This window comes from Cornus florida, unplaced genomic scaffold, assembly GCF_030987335.1.
Source record: "Cornus florida cultivar Cherokee Brave unplaced genomic scaffold, ASM3098733v1 CherokeeBrave_3.0.0_Hap2_Chr02, whole genome shotgun sequence".
Classification (NCBI taxonomy): Eukaryota; Viridiplantae; Streptophyta; class Magnoliopsida; order Cornales; family Cornaceae; genus Cornus; species Cornus florida.
In genome coordinates this window covers 35789437-35804838 of record NW_026775572.1, presented here as the reverse complement: position 1 = coordinate 35804838, position 15402 = coordinate 35789437, and positions in this window count along the sequence as shown.

Genomic DNA, 15402 nt, shown 5'->3' with positions numbered 1-15402 from the left:
ATTCATGTGGGGGATTGTTGGAAACAGGGGCATTAAAAACATAAACTTTGGAAGAGATTTTGAATAGATTCCGCTAAGAATTTTTTTGCGGATCTATAGACGAGCGTGTTCCTTTCTGCAAGGAAATGCACGTGGTATATTTACTTTCTCAAATCCGTCCAGGTGAATGAGAAATTAGCTCCAAAGTAAGGTGTTTGATAATGCCTAAATAGGTTTGCAAAATGTGGGAAATGTTTGTCCCATATCGGAAAATTATTAAAACCAATTTAAGTTTAAATAAGCCTAGTATACGATTTGGGTTTGGGCCCAAAGGCACCCAAGTTTTTAAGAGGGAGAGGACCTAGGCAAGCTTGGGTCCGAACCAACTACCACACATATGCGTGCCACCCGCCCGGTCCGATCCGGGCTTGGGGCGGGGCTTGATTGTGAAATACGTTTAATTTTTTATTAAACGAAATTGGGCTTGTGTGATTGGATTTTAATTTTATTTTTGCTGGGCTTATTAAGATGGCCAAATTGGGCTTGTTTGCTAGGCTTCATAATGGATTAAAACAGTTTTGGTATTTAATTTAAATTAAAACCATAAAACAATTTTTTATGAACCATTATGAACTAATGGTTGCACCTTTTTGCAAAATAAACCACCTGCAGTTTTTCCTGAACCATTGTGAACCAATGGTTACACCCATTTGAAATAGGCACCATCTAGCCTATAAATACCCCACCTTGGGTTCATTCCAAAACACACCAAAATTTAGAGAATTCTTTTTTTCTTCTGAATTTTCTTCTTCCTCCTTCTCTCTTTAGTATGTGGGTTCGAGCCTTAATATTTGGGTTCGAGCCTTAGTCAGTCACTCCGAGTCTGAGTTCAAGTCAGAGAGTACTACACCGAGCCGGTTCGCCTATTCCTTTGGTTTGCAGTGCTACTACCGAAGGAAAACAAGTCGTTGTATCCTGGGAGATCAACGCCATAAAATCTGTTAGTACTATAGCGGGGCGAATCTGTCTTAAGGACATAGAATCAAATTCTAGCCTCGACTTTTAATCGGATTCATTTATTTCATAGTTTTATTTGATTATATTAAACTATATATTATAAAGAAATTATATAATTACAGATTACTATTTTATATTTACAAATAATATTTAAATAAATAATACTATAATATATAGTATAATTACACCATATTTTGGACAATAATTGAATTACCTCCTGTTCAATACTATTTATGCAAAAATCCTCTCATTTTTATAATATTACAAAATTATATTAAGATATCTTGCATTATATGAATAATCGAATATAATATAACTTATGCATTAAAAACTTATATGTATAATTTGTATACATATACGTTATTTAACTTATACAGTTATACGTTTCAAGACATAATTTTTGAAATTTTAAGCAAAATGTATATATGTATAAAGATTTACAAGGCCATAATGTTAGCTAATACGTGTTATATTGAGGTAGTGAGTTGAAGTGCACAGATAGCATTTTGTCTTTTAAAATTCCATAGGCCCACCATCCCAATTAGCCCGATGGGTCAGTCTTGGGCGCACCACTTTTTTACAGGCCGGGCTAGGCAGAATAGTGAGCCTTCGAAATATTGTGGACCATTTTATCTAAAATACACTGCAAGTAAATTATTAAGGGATTTTTACTAATACACGGGCTTAAGAAGAAGTCAAATCCTCAATTTATCAAGAAAATAAGGGGACCACACAACTTTTTTCTTACCAATGAAAAGACTATTCAAATATTTCTCTAAAATGGACTATTTTCTACTTTAGAGCACACAACAATTTATATTGATACTTTGACCCAACAAAATATGTTATTATATCATAAAAGCTTTAAATCATGAAATAAGTATACAGAAAGATCTTTGAACAACTATTTAATATTTTTAACAAACTATTTTTTGTTACTTTTTAAATAAGATGGATTAATATGGATTTATAAACTTCTTTAGACAAAAGATCTTATATAAAAATTAAATTTAACGAAACAGTATAAGCTCTGATACCAAAATTGAGTTGGATCTAACCGGATAGAAGCAAGCGAGATAACATAGAAATAAAATAGTAATTAAATCATAGAAATGACTACCGCACCTGATAACGCTCTGATAACGCCCTGTAGAAATGCCTGAACACCAGCAAAGAACGGGCCAACAAGCCAACCAGTTCGACTCAACTCACAGAAGAAATTGTTAAATTAAAACTAAGGCTGCTTGTACAGATTGGATTCAAGAAAATTCTAGGATCTACACTGTCTGGCTAAATAAAATCTATATATTTGATCTTTTGTTGATAGAAGTCTTTTGCCCAAAAGTACTTAAAATACTAAATAGGGATAAAAAAAGTCTTGGAGTGAAAGCAAACTAGATGTTTTATTTCATAAGAAATATATACAAAGATACACACTGTTTGTACATGGATACTTGCTCACACAATATTTTACAGAAAGAGAACACTCGGAAATAAAGGAAACTGAAAGAAGTCACAAAAGAAACACACTGGAAACTGTAAAAAAGCTTGACGATTCTAGACTTGATTGCTCTAAAACTCGATGATCTTTACTTGAGCAGAGAAGCTTCTTTTTATAGCAGAAGGAGGGATGAATCGGCGGTTGAGCTTGAAGATGCTGCATAGATGGTTGAGATTTAAGATGCTTTAGAGATAAGATAACATGAATTATTGCTGAACTGTTGATGTCTTCTTCTGGAGAATTATATCTACTTTTGCTATTGAGAATCTGCTTTCGGTGGATCTGTTTTTAACTATACACTATTGAATCTACTTTTCTTGAATGCTGAAGCTATTTTTTCCTATATAATGTGGAGAATTTGCCCTTTTCACTAGAAATCTTGCATAAATTTATGTCGATAATGCTATCTGTTGGACTGTCAACTCTTACTCTTTCATGCCTGCAGGCCATGTATTCATCAGTACTGTCTGGTGAGCTGGTTTTTCCATTTTTATAGGCAAGATCAAACTGTTCTAACAACATCTTTACTTCATTTATTATTTCTTCAACTTCTGGGGATATCTCAATCTCTGGAGGGGACTTAATGACATGAGGAATTCTTGCTTTAATAAAAATTTCCATGTTCATATTATGATCATAGAGTCTGAAACTAGGATTGTAGCTTGGGTTAATTTGTCGATAGGCTTTATAGTACACCAAATGGTTAAAGGTAGCTAGTTCTATCTCATTACGAAAGTTATTTACAAAATCAACATGTTGGGTAAGAATTTTGACTTCAGTAGGATTAGAATGAATGTAAATTCGATGTTGTCCCAAAATTATAGCTCCATCTTTTACCCATTCTGGGGGAGTACTGTGGATTTGAAGGAGAAATGGACTTTCTGGCATGAAATTTTGGGTTAGTTTTTGTTCGAAGGCAATGGCTTGGTTTCAACGGTTGGGAAAATTACATAAAGAATTTAGATATTCTAAGGGCATATCCTTGGGTATAGTGACACTGTAGATCATTCCTAGTTTTAACAGCTTGCTTAAATAACAAACGATTGTTTTAGTAGAGAAAATGGTTTTCCTAGTTATTTCAAAAAGAATAAAGAAAATAGGGTCTACATCTAACAAGATAATGGCTATTGATATGTCAGTGCTTGTTTGTATTAATCGTATGAAAGTATAGTTATAACGGGTTCCTTTGGGTGGACTGTTGTTTCTGAGGTAATTTTGAATATCAACCTATTCCTTGAGCCCATCTGATTTAATTTCTTCAAGGATAAGTTCTTTGATGTCTTCTGGAAAGAGCTCAACTTGTTGTCGCAGGATTTCTCTGTATGTAGGAGAAAACATGGGTAATAACTTGGCATACTTGGTTTGTACCTGCAGAAATTGAACCTTCTGAAGATTTTTATCTTCATCAGTCTGTTTCTCAGAAATAGTTAGCTCTATGGGATTTGCTGTCGTTTTTTGATATGCTAAATTTAATTTTTTATAATGAGATATAAGCGTCTCATGTTCTTACTGTAAATTCTAATACGCTTTATTAGATGATACGAAATATTCACTTAAAGTGTTTAGATTTCTGACGAGGGTTCTATCGGGGTTGTTTTTATAAAACCAAATATTATCTAAAATAAGTTTTTGGTCAGGGAAAAGATTATGCCTAGCGCGGAACTGTTAAGCTGGGTTTTGGATAATCAAAAGAGGATTAGAAGTGCCTGGTATAAGGCTATAGCTATTGTTGCTCTTGATTTCCATTCCTACAAAATTTAACAATCAATTAGTAAACGGGATAGAATATCTGCTAAATAATTGTCTTTTCTTTTAACATGTTCAAATATGGGTTTAAAACCTTTTCCAGTAATAAAGGAAATCCATCGTTTTGCAAAAATCCGTTGTTGGTTTGCTTTGTTGGCAAATTTAACTATGTTATCACAATCTGTTCTTATAAGAAATTCTTTATCAAGAAATATCTGAAATTTTTCTATAGAGTTAGTCACTCTTAAAATTTCTAGATCTGTTGAAGGTAAAGTAGATTGTACTTTATTAAAAGTTCCACTAGCATGGCGGCAAATTTGTTCTTCATCTCGAGAAGCTTCTTTTATAGGTCGTTGAAGAAGTATACCTGCCCATCCCTGAGCTGATGCATCTGTTTGAATTATTTTATAACTATTTTCAAGGGGAAGTTGTAAAGGTCGTAATTGAGAGACTGAGGATTTAATTTTCTTAACTAACTCTATGTCTTGGGTATTGAAATATTTTTGACTAAGTTTTCCTAATTTTGAATATAAAGGTCCTACTAATTGTCCTAATTTTGGAATAAAATTGCGACCATAGTTTAATAATCCTAAAAATGCTTGTAACAATTTGGTTTCTTCTAGTTTATCAGGAAAGTCTAAAATCTTTTTGACAATATGAGATTGTAATTCTACTTTTCCATCCATTATGTATAAACCTAAAAACTCAATATCTTATTTTTCTAATATCATCTTTTTACTACTTATAATGAGTCCTTGTGTTATAAACTCGTTGAATATAAGTTCAAGATGTTTTCTATGCTCTTTTTTAGTTTGACTGAAGATTAAGATATCGTCGATGTAAACGCAACAGAATTTTGAGTGTTTATTAAATATAGTATCCATTTTGCGCTGAAATTCTTGTGGCACATTTATTAGTCCAAAAGGCATAACAAACCACTCATAATGTCCTTCAGGACATGTGAACGCTGTCCATTCAATGGATTCATCAGCCATTCGGATTTGCCAAAATCCTAATTTATAGTTAAATTTAGAAAACCATTTTCTATCTTGGATTCTATTTATTAAGACATCTTTATTAGGGATTTTATAACTATCATCATAAGTATTATCATTTAATCTTTTATAATTTATAACCATACGAGCTTTTCCTCTTTTTATTTCGGCATGATTTCGAATCATAAAAGCTGGACTCCTATGTCTACTATTACTTTTTCTTATTACTTTTAGTAATAGCAGTTCTTTAATTTGTTTTTGAAATTCTTCTTGATCATCTAGAGTATGAGGATTATCTTGTATCTTTATAGTTATAAAAGGATTTATTATATTTAGTTTTGCTTCAATTTTATTTTTATACCAGTGTTTCTGAGGATCTTCGCCTAGAATTTATGTGGTTTCAGCTAGTCTTATAAGATTATCAATGTTTAGTTTGGGGTTTTTTAATATAGCTTTATTATTAAGGAAAATCTTTGGTTTATCTAGATAACTAAGAAACATTAAGGCTTCAGAAACGTCTTCTAAAAATTCGGATACATCAAATAAATTTTTCGTAGTTTCTTCTATCATAGGTAAAGTATTAACATATGTAATGGCTCCTTTTTCTTTTTGAGGAATATAAGGATCTCTAGATGGAATAAAGGTTCCTTTCTTAAAAAACTGTAAACCTGTAGAGGTATACATAAATCCTCCGGTGAGTGAGTTTATAAAATTTAATCCTAAGATAAAATCATAGGTGCTAGGAATATTATTAACTACATAAGTCTGGGGTAAAACAAAAATTTTATTATTAATTAGTATAGGAATGTTTTGAACACAATGGGTTATTGGAAGTTTTTCATTATTGTACTAGCTCATGTTAACATTATACTTTAACTTTACTAAGGTTTTGTCTGGTACTAAATGTTTTTGAATTATACTTTTAGATGCTCCAGTATCAAGCATAGCTGAGGTTTGAACTAATTTTTCTCTAAATTCTAATGTTACTGGGAATTGAATTAGACTAGATGGTTTATATATTGAATTTATAGATTCGACTAAAATATCCTCTTGCTTACCTTCATATTTTGTATATCAATTATGACATAATAAAGGTTTACAACGGTTTTCACAGTAATGACCTTTTTTTATAGATGTCTTGCACTGTTTACAATTATAAGAAGAAAATTGGAAACTAACTAAGCTATACTGATATGATAGATTACTTATGGTGTAAACGAAATCTTCTATTGAATGAAGCCCTTGCTCAAAGTCTTCATCATTATCAAAGTTGTTATCTAAGCTCTCGATACTATATATACTTTCATGATCATCGTCAGAGTCATAAATACTTTCTAGTTCATATAATTCCTCAATCTGTTCTTCAAAATCTTCAAGTATTAATTTTTTTCCTTGTATCCTTTTGATAGGATTTTGTTTGTATCGATGAGGGCAGTTTGGTCTAATGTGTCCTGGATCTCCACAAATATGTAACGACCCGGTAATTTGCCTTCCTTTCCTTTTTCCTGAAATTTTACGAATGAATTTTTTTCGTTTAATTTTCCTTTCTGAGCTCTATTTCGTGTCGCTTAGTATCATCTCGAGTGCTCGAAATTGGTTTCTGAGACTCTTTCATGTGAATTGACAACTTCCTTTGAGGACCGAGTCATTTTCGCATTTTTCGTTTTTGGACACTATACGCTATTTCGTCTTTTCCCTATTTTGTCATTTTCCCTATTTCGTCTTATCTCCGTTTGTCAGTTTTTGGCACAACCTCACTTTTCGTGCTCGGAGTTAGTTTTTGACTTCACGTGTCTTCATCTTGAGTGGTTTCCTCGAAATACGTATCTTCACTTTTGCAAGAAAGTACTCTGGTTGTTTTCGGTGTCCATAGGGGCATGGATGTACAATTCTTCAGAATCTTTTTCATTTCTTGGGATGTTTTTCATAAATATCTTTTGAAGATATTTTATTTCAGGGGTATCTAAGAAAATATCTTTTGGAAGATATTTTCATTCTGGGGCAGTTTCGCAGTTAACCCTTTTTGTAGGTGTCATTGTGCAATTAACGAAAGTTATTGCAAAATACCTCGTCTGGAGCCTGGATCCTCGTACGGGATTCATTTTCATATTTCGTTGAGTCGTGGACTCTTAGAATTCCGTTCTGGTCGTTTTTCTCCAGTTTTAGAGTTTCTGGATCCTATTGCCGCCGAACTTGTTCGGAGCATAACTTTCTGCTCGGGATTCGGTTTTTTACGCTGTTTCTTCCATTGTTCATATTTTCTTATTTTAAATCTTTTTTTGTTCATGGAGTTTTGCCGTTTGAGTGCATTTTCTCAAAATCCACTTTTCCGGACCCGGCGGGGCCCTTTCGAGGCACTTTTTGAGATTTCTATAAATATGTTGCCCTAATTTTTAAAATCAGATTTTCAAACCTTCTTTCTCCTCTTGGCTGGCAGCCATGGGGGCCCAAGGGGCTGCCTTCACTCTTTCTTCTCCTCCACTTGATTTCCTTGGTAGAAATCCTTCGGCCTTAGCATTTGTTGTTCCCCTCGTCGTGCTCTACCATTATTCCTTATTAGAATTCATTTTTGACAATTTCTTGAGTTTGGCTTTGAAGTCAAGTTTGGATTTTCATGGGGCTTTCTTCGGATTCATGTAGATCGTGTTGTCCCTGGCATAACCCTTCGATTTCGGCGGATTCGGAACACTTTTTTTTCAGTGGGGATTTAGGATTTTAATCCCAAATTGAGGTAGGAGGTGTTATAGGTTTAATTCTTGTTATATAACATGCTATTGATGCTTATACAACTTGATTACATGCTTAAATATGAAATATAGAGATTTTATTATTTAATTTTCTTGTATTGGATTTGATTTTCCCGGTTGCTTATGACTTGTTTTAAACATGTAGTATGGTAATATAATACTCTATAATATGATCATTGACATATATTAAATTGAGAGAATTTGAACAAGTAATAAAGATTTTATTTAATATTTATCTTGAATAAAATATTAAATCATGTGGCCTTAACTAGCTCAAAATCAATATGTGTTAGCATATTAAATTAGGCCTTAACATGCTCTCCAACATAGTTGAATTTGAAAGTAATTGGAGGTGTTTTGAAAATTAGTAATTTTTAATTAATTTGATTAATTAATTTGCCCCGAGTGCACTATTCACTCCATTTGAATTCCGACTTGATATTCTTGATCTACATGCTGTATAGCTTCACATATATTTGATTTAGAATATTCGGTGAGGTTTTGAAACCTTTCATTTAATTAATTTCCTTATTTAAGATGTAATCCTCATGGTGATATACAACTTGGAATTGAATTGTGGCATGTTAGAAAATTAAGCTTTGGTGTGGTTGTTCACATATATTAAATTGGAATTAATTGCATGAGAATTGCAACCTTTATTTTATATTTAACTTTAGTGAAAGTTTAATTTACATAGGTGTAACTTGCATGAAATAAGCTTGTAATGTGATATTACATTAGTCCTTAACATGTTCTTTAAGATATGTTAAATTGAGAGCATTTGGTTAAGTTTGAAAATCTAGAGATTTTAATTAAAAGAATTAATTCAAATCTATTTTGTGGTCACATTGGCTTAATTAAGATTTTAACTTGATATTTGTATTGGTCATGACTTGTTTACTAGTATATATCAATTGTGGACCATTTGAAGTTGCTTTAGAACCTTGGTAATTAAATTAGTATGATTTAATTAGAGTTCTACTTTGTTGTTCCAATAAGCTAATTGAGTTTTAGAATGGATATAGGTGATGACCATGCCATGTTCTTTAATATGTATTAATTTGAGGTTATTTGGAATTAAATTAGAATTTAGGGAATTTAATTATTTTTATTTAATTAAATTCTATCGAATTGAGTCATGGATTTAATTGTGTTTGAAAGTCGTTTCTATATCAAAATCCTGGACATAGACTTGTTGTATATTCATTTGGTTATGTTTTGAGCATTGGATAACATAGTTGCTATGTTTATACTCATGAGAATATGTTTTCCTTATTGAATATATTGTTGCCTTGTGTAATGATTTGCACATTTCGTATTTAACATCATTCATGCATAGCGTATAACGAATCGCACACTGAAGATTCGACATTCATCACATCATATTAGTTGTGGACTTAGAACATGTATTGTATAGGTTTCCAAATTTGGTTGTGCTTGGTAGATAGTTGATTATCTTGCATATTCCTGTTGATATATGCGTTGTTGCACAACTTGTTGATTTTGGAAACTTAGGGATGTCGTTGTTTGACTATAGCTAGGACGTGGTTCTAGTACGGGGGATTATCCCTCTATATAGTCTAGTGCGCACATAGGGAGGTTACCCATAGGCTAGTAACCCTAAAGTAACTATGTTATCGGTCTGATCCGGCGTGACGTCCGAGTATCCACTTTGTTTGATTTCGCATTTCATTTTCAAGTTGATAACTAGATGATGTTGTAACTTGTTGTTCCTTATTTGTCGTTCCATTTTAAGTTACATGATGTTAACTTTTCGAAATTGTGCTTTATGCGTTGTATTGGAAGTTCTAATGTTGGTTAAATTGCATCGATATTGAAAATTGTGTTTTGACGTTCTAACAAAGCTTAGGATTAATCCTATTGATTCATTTAGAACTTAGACGTTAGGTGGCATGAACCACCATTGTTATTTTGTGCTTTAGATTCTAAGTTGATGGCTTTGAGAACTTATACCTTGTTGCATTGTATAACATGCTCTTTTGTTGTTGAATTGCATGGATAATGTGATTCTTGTTAACTTGTATTCAAATATGCTTTTGTCATGTTGTATGGATTACTCTAGACCTAGTTCAATTATATTAAAAATGCAATTGATGTTAATCTATGCTCAAGCATTCTTCTTTTCGTGTTCTTTGGATTATCTCCACCATGATTCGTTTCATACACGTATGTATATCATGACTCTTGTTGCTTAGACTCTAAGGTAGCTTAGGATGCTCCCCGAGTCTCACTTGGACATAGACGTTAGGTGGCATGAGCCCCTTTAACATGTTTCACCTTAAGGTGATAAATTTGTAAAATGCTAGGTCGATGCATGCTCATCTCCTACGAGTAACTTTATGTTACTCACCCCTACGATACTGGGGCATATTTTAGGTACGAAGACTTGGTTCGTGATGCCTAGCATTCCTTAGATGTCGTGTAGCTTTCAAGTTTTCATTTCATGCAAATGTTAGCATAAAATATCATTTTGTAAACTTATATGTCAAAATATGTATATTTGATTCCATGTATGTAATGTGTACATAAGTGCACTCCTTTCAATGTATTTGACATGTATGAGATGAGGCCGAAGGCCAATGACATGTGTATTGTATTCTATACAACTTTTTAACTTCATGAAATATTATGAAAACCTTGAAAAATCGCAAGTCATTGCTTCACCATAGTTGCATCGGGTGTGGGAATTCCATTTTCATTCTTTCATAAGGTCTTATTAATCTTGTATGAAGTGTGGCCAAGGGCCAAATGGTCATTTGACTCCATTTTACATTTTTGGATTCCATGTTTTCCATTCCAAGTCCATTTTTGCCTTTTTGCCCGTTCGGGGGTCGAATTTTGCATCGGCTATATTTTTAAGCCATGAACCATTGTAGCGGGTCTAAATAGGTAAGTTACGTTTGCGTGCATAGTCGTTTCCGGGCAAAACCTCATCGTTTGTGTTTTGAGCCTCCTACGATTTCATTTTGCGTTTTTGTTGCATATTGTGATCTAGGGGCATTCTAGACTTTTTAATTTAGTTTTATTTCCTTCTTTCAGCATATTTGACTAGAAAACGTGATTTTAGGGGGGGTTTCTTTTTTGTGTTTTTCTAGAAAATGTCGTCTTAGTACCGGAAATCGATCACAAAGTTCAGCTTTCTGTTTTTTTTTTTAGCAGCTTTTTGGACCTCCATGACCAGATTTCATGGAGGGGTATTTCGGGCATTCTACATTGTGTTTTTTTTTAATTCTTTCATGAGTCACGTAGAAAACTCAATTTTGAGGGGGGTTTCTTCTTTGTGTTTTTCCAGAAAAATTCATCTACTAGCCCATTTTTACTCTCTATTCTGGCTATTTCTGGAAAAAAATGCTTATAGCAGCTTTTTGGGTCCATCTTGACCTAAGCTGTTCAAGGGGCATTTTAGGGACTTTACATCGTATTTTTTTTGGTTTCTTCTGCATAGTCGGGTAGAAAACATGATTTTAAGGGGGGTTTTTTCTTCTTGTTTTTCTAGAAAAACTCGTTTAAGGGTCCGTTTTTAGCCTCGGTTCTAGAAAAAAAATTTAATTGGTGCTTGCTGTTAAAACACTATTCCTACCCAGATTTCTTACTCGGAAAATAAGTCTAATTTTTTTGAAACTTCGAGGCTTCATATCTTCTTCGTCCCGACTCCAAATCAAGTGATTTTTGAGTCTAAGTTTATTAGTTTTTGCTTGTCTATCCAACAATATTCACGGTTGCATCTAATTCTATCTGAAAAGACTATTTTACCCTTTGTAAAGTACCCTTGCCGCACTGATTTTAAACTCAAAGATTGGTTTTTTTAAAACTTTGACGTTTCATATCTTCTTCATCCGGACTCCGAATCAAGTGATTCTTGAGTCTAAATTCATTAATTTTTTCCTAGTCTATCTATCGGTATGCTCAGTTGCATCCAATTTTGTCTAAAAAGACCATTTTACCCCTTGTCAATTACCCTTGCCGCACTGTTTTGAAATCCGAAAGTTGGTTTTTATGAAACTTTGGAGTTTCATATCTTCTTCATCCGGACTCTAAATCAAGTGATTCTTGAGTCTAGATTTGTTAATTTTTCACTGTCTTTTCAGTGGTGTACTCGGTGGCACTCGAATCCATATTTTTCAAAAATGACTGTTTTGCCCCTGGGGGCTTATTTGTCATATTTTTGACCTTTTGCTTCCACATCAGTTCTCATTGAGTTCCACGACCTCATGGAAGATCACTTTGACTTCTTAGAGTGTTGTTTTCTGTGTTCACTTTCGCTTATCAGATCCGTTATCGGGTCAACCTTCGGTTCATCACAGGACACGCTGGCCTAAAAACCAGGGTCGTCACAAAATAAAACATTTGCAGTGTCTTTCTTTTATGGGTAAAGTATTTACCTTATTATCCTTGTCTTTGTTGTCCTTTTTATCTTTATTTATTTTTTGTTTTTTATACTAAAGTCGCTTTCTGAATTGCCTCGGGTTAGTTCAGACATAAGGTTTTTACTACGGTAGTTCTTGTAGGCTTTACTTTTGCGTAGATTATATCTTTTGGGTTTATTACGCTTATAATTATATTTTTTCTGAGGCATACAACCATATTGGGGTGGAAAATCTATTTGTCTACACGTATAATAAAATTATTTTTTGATTTGTTTGGATTCTTTACGTTGTCTACATTCTTCTTTTAACATGTTGTACACGTGATTAACTCTATCTCCTATGATTAGCGTATCGTGTCTAGGATTTTCTAACCATTTTTTCCATATTTTAGTTCCTACGCTTCCAGCTAACTTCTGAAGATATTTATCGAGTAATGTTTTATCACCGGTTTTACCAGTGGCTACAAAATACTCAAAAAACTTATTTGTGTAGTTTTTTATGTATCTAAAATCACAAATCTATAACAATTCTAAATTACGTAAGATTTCATTTTGTTTTATTAAGGTGTCATCTAGTAATCTATCTTCGCCAACCAATACATTTTTAATGAGGCTGGTAAAGCCTTGAATGGTAAAATTATCTCGTAAGAGGGCATAATCATTGGGATAAATTACTTTATAAGCCTGCCACCAGTCATGAATGGTTCCTCTTAATAAGGTTTCACAATAGGTTAAGGCTTGAGTTCTATTGTCAAAATTGGTCAAAATAGATTGCCGAATACAATCTTATTCCTAATTTTCGATTACTTTTGCCCAATCTTGGGGATCATGCCTTGCTATGTCTAATATTGTTCCTGATTGTTGTGCTGGTATATTATCATATTGTCTACGATATTGTGTTAATGTGTACATATCTAGTATATTTCTATTTTCTACATAAGTTTCACGTGAGGGGTTTAATCTTTACTCAGTAGTATAGTCATCACTTAAGGTATTACTACCTGAGGTGTTAGTCTTTCTTTGGTCACTCATTTCTTGGTCGATTGACTGAGAATCTGATCCTTCAGGTGCTTTCCCTTCTCTATGTTCTATTACATTTAACTCTTCTTTTACTGTGTTTAACTCTAATGCTGTATAGAAAGATTCAAATCCTATACTTAAAATATTTTTCTTAATATCATCATTATTTCCTTGCCCTAAGTAAATACTTTCTATAAGTTTGTATTTAGGTTCTGGATATTTGTCGTGCAATGCTTCTAACTCTAAATTATCAAAATCGTACATTATTTTATCTAGAATTTCATCTTCTAATCTATCATAAATGACATTTATTTCTTCAAGAGATTCTATCTCTATCAGTGTAATTAAGAAGTCTTCTTGAGTATCATCAACTAAATTGTCTTGTCTTTTATAATTACTAAACCTTATGCTAGCTTCTCCGCTACTTGAAACATATATCATATTATTTTCTGGAATCTTTTTATGGATAGTTGTGAGTTTAGGTAATTTCCATTATGTTCCTTCATGGGTAATGCTGCTTACTTTTCTAGTTTCTATCATCTTGACATATTTGCTACTAAAAGGTTTAACTATTTCACTAAATTGGGTTTTAAATTTTAAGTTATACTGATTAACTGTCTTTCCCATAAATAAAGTATTAACTAATAGCTTTTCAAATTGTCCTGTCATATTATATCCTTTTGTAGATATAGCTATCTTAATATGTTTACTAAATTCTCTAATAGTCATCGTGTAATTGGGAATACATCCTACTATTACGGCATTGTCGGCTTAGTTTATTTCGGCGTTGGCTATTTGTGCTTGTTGATGGTTATTCCATCGGTCATCATAAATATAAGCAAGTCATCTAGTTCCAATTTTTGCTCTGTTTAATCCTACTAATCCTATCATTATGACGCTTAAATGCATAAGTTCTAAATTATTATCATTTAACTCTTAACATGCTTCGGATGTTATAAGGTCTAAAATAATTTGATTGTTGACTGCACTTATTTTTTTTTTGGCTAAAATGATTATATATCTTGCTCTGGAAGTCTAATAAATTATTGGAATAAAGATTAACTTTATTTTTTACCTTCTTCATTCCTTGTTCTATATATTTTTTAGCATCATGTTCATTATCATATAAATCTTCTACTCTAATTATTTCTTTGGCTTTTCTAAGGATAATGGCCATTTTGGTATTTGCTTATGAGGTTGGGGTTGTAATAAATTTACACGCTTGGTTGTTGCAAGTGAGGACTGGTTATTGGTTGATAATTTTATTTCTTTTATTTTATCTGATAATTTAGATAATTCTTTAGAAGATTCTCTGGAAATACTTTCTTGTATTACTTCTAATTTCTCTTCAAGTTTGTTAACTTTATCAGATAACTGGAGTAATAACTAGATTAAAAAGTTATTTTGTCTAATATGTATATTAGTTGACTGTACATCTATTTTAAAGCTAGTAAATCCTATGGGTTTTTTATCAATTTTGTAAAGTTCAGCTAACACGGTTAAATAATCAGGACTACAGGTGCTCATAAAACTATTGTAATAATTTTTGGATATCGGTTTTAAGGGATTTTAAAGAGTTTATGATTATTTTCTGATTTTCAGCAATATTCTTAATATCACTATTGATATCTTTAATTGCGACTAATATTATCTTGTTATCTAAATTGTTTGGACTAGAATTCTGTACTACTTGTTCTTTAATATAATCAAGATTTTCTCCGAGTCGTTTTATAGAGGTGTCTAAATTATTAAAGTTGAGTCTATTCATAAACTAAAATAGTTGCCGTCTGGCTTCTAAAATATTTTGTATTAATAGAATTCTAGATCTAAGTTCTTCAATTCTTCTTTGTAGACTACGTGTTGTGTCTCCTAATTCTAATGCTATGTAACAGTTTCTAAGTACTGTTTGACAAAATTCTAAGACTTGGATAAGTTGTTCTTTGGGTAAATTGTGCATAAAATAAACTTCTAGGGGTGAAAATATAATTTAAACTTACTAAAGGGGTTAAA